A 3001-nucleotide genomic window follows, 5' to 3' on the forward strand; every position below is an offset into this window, starting at 1 on the left:
AAGGTCTTCAATGCACCTCTAACTACAAGTATGCCATGGAAAAATTTTGATGGAGCTGACTCCTCAAACTAATAGACTATCATGGAATTTTTTTTATGAAGATGACACCTACAAATACTGGACTATCTTCAAAAACTTATGATGAAGATGGCACCTAAATTTACTATACTATAATTGAATTGATGTACTTTGGATCCTTCACCGAAATTCTCTGTCATTTTGTTAGAAGATGATTTATCTTCTAGTTCAACCAAAAGAATCTCTCTCCTATATTTCAACATTACATTTAATTGTTGCATTGTAATTAGGTCTTCCTACAAGGGTTTCCATTTGGATGAATAACAAACTTGTTGGTGTTTTAAAACTACTGAGCAACAAAATGCTTGATACCAAGATGACAATACTCACACAGTCTAGAGACTAGCCAATTCTTATTATCAATTGTATGTGCACACCATTTGGGCCAAACTTCTACAAAACCAAGGGTGGTTTTCTACACTTTTGGCTCTGCAAAACCAGGGTAGGTATACCCAGGGATGATACAAGACTGGGAAAATTGTATGAGAATTATCTTAGTTTCATTCTGATTCTCATCTCAAATTCTCCAATACATGTACAATTCTTGATACATTAATAAACACATCCCATATAATAGATATGGCCAAAAATCTTCTATAGGTCTGCAGATGTTCTCAGCAATAATGGCTAACTAAAGCTAAAACATTCCATGCAAACAAGTAGATGCCAACTTTGAAGATCTACATGAAATAAAAGTAAAGTTGATTATAATTCTACATTTTGACAATCATGTGTGACACATTTCTCTTTCAACTGGATTAAATTTGATCAGTGCATAATCCATTGGGGTTTAGAGTCTACTACAAATCTCTAGATTTAATTTGTTGCCTTACAACAAATTTTATCAGCAATTCTTATCAAAAATTGTCATTCAAAATCCTTTCCACTACTGCAGCAACCTTATCAAATTCATCAAAGCTTTTACTTAATCCATTGAATTAATAGCCATGATAAACAGATATACAACCTAATTGAACTGCATTCAATTGCACAAGCCTTTACTTATACAACATCAAGATAACCAAGTAATCAAAAGGAGACAAAGTTTAGAAAGAACTGATATGGGGACAATTCATAATTTGTATTCATTTTCTTTAAAAATTGTATACAATTTACAATAGACTAAGAATGACCTTCAGAAAGAAACACAGATCATTCTATATTCATGTATTCTCAAGATCTGACAGAGAAAATACATCATGAATTTTTGATCAAAAATGGTGGACCAAAAACAGACTAAGTGTATCACTTAGCAAATAGAATTCAGACCTTTTCTCTTTCCCTAGAATTTCACTTATATAGTGTGAAATGCAACAAGCTTCAGGCTAAGAGAAACTGACAGGTGTCTTTTACAAGGAATATCTACATACACCTATCACAACATGACAAAACTATGGGTAACAGAAGATATTGAAATCAAATCATTCCTTTCGGTGGGTCAACTTCTGTTACATGTTCTGATGTTGCTGAGTTGGCTATTGATCTGATTCATCTTCATATGTAATTGCTAAATTAGCCAACGATGAAGCTTGTTCTAACGAGGGCACATTAACCTCCACCTGCAGGCTTTCATTCTACATGGTAAGGACAACTTCTACCTTTTCCTTTTCTTTAATTGTATTGGCATCTTGTGGTCTCGGTTCTGCAACTAAAAGTGACAGGTTTTTCTTGTCTTCTTCTTTTGATTGGGTTTGAGTAGTGATGGTATCAATGATTTGGACTTCCTCACCCTACACCTCATCACTGTCAGTTTCATCTACATCAAACTGTTCACTAGAAGGCATTTCTGCCATCCACTTGTCAAATAATGTGTCATCTGGCCAATTGAATTGCAAAATATCCTTCTGTTTCTTTATTATATAATTAGCCTCATTATCAATATCAAAAAATTCCTATTTTAAAGAATCAAAGAATATTTTGGCTTTCACCATTTCTTCTATTGTGGTGGCCCACCGTACATGCCCTGTTTCATTTATGACTTGATTCATTCTTAAACAGAATAAATCATCAAGTTCCTTCACCCATTCCTCTTTGCTTTTCAAACTATTTTTCTTATCTAGGGCATGAGGAAATAAATTGAATTTTTGGCTCTTATATTTGTCTAAGTAGCCTATTATTATCTTCTGTAAATGTATCCTTTTGCTATCAAAATCAGCAAGATCAGAAATAATGTCAAAGGTTTTATCAATCTGATCATGAGAAATATTTATAACACGTAGGCACAATAAGGTTATTGCTTTCTCCCTTCTCACCCATTTGTTCACAATAGGCTTTAGAGCCTCATCATCTGCTTTTAACTCCTCCCAGATGTTAATCACCCTGGCCAATTGATCATGGATTAGTGGCCATTCAACCTTGTCTCCTAGATATGTAAGAGTTGTTCTTAGTTTATCTTCGTATTTAGATTCCAGATCTACATGTAAGGCCCATAGTTTACTCTTTTCTTCTTCAAAATCCTCAACAGTGTAATACTGTGGCCCTTGGGGTGTGTCTAGTATTTCAATGAGGGGGGTAGATTTGAAAGGTTCAACAGGGGGGTGAGGGTATGTTATTTTAGGCCTGGTGGATTTTCCCAGTAGCTTGTTCTCAAGCTCAACTCTCCTTTTTACCTCTTTATTGTAGGCATCCACAACTACCTCATATTTACTTTGTAATTCAAACATTTCCTTTTCCTCCCTTTTAGCAGTAGCCAAGACAAACTGAGAATAATCCACATTCATGTGGGCTACCTGTACGTGTGAGGTATCAACAACTCTCCTCACAATAATATTCCCTATCAGTCCTAAACCATCAGGCTGTGTTGATACAATCCTGGATCCTCTTCTTAATGACCACATAACAAGAGTAGCTTGATCATCACTAAAAGTAGTCCCTTCAAATTCCTTTTTATTTGGGTCTTGTAACTCCAGTCTATTAGAAACAG

Source organism: Cupressus sempervirens, chromosome 5, assembly GCF_028749045.1.
Source record: "Cupressus sempervirens isolate cs-2001-9-10 chromosome 5, ASM2874904v1, whole genome shotgun sequence".
NCBI classification, from domain to species: domain Eukaryota; kingdom Viridiplantae; phylum Streptophyta; class Pinopsida; order Cupressales; family Cupressaceae; genus Cupressus; species Cupressus sempervirens.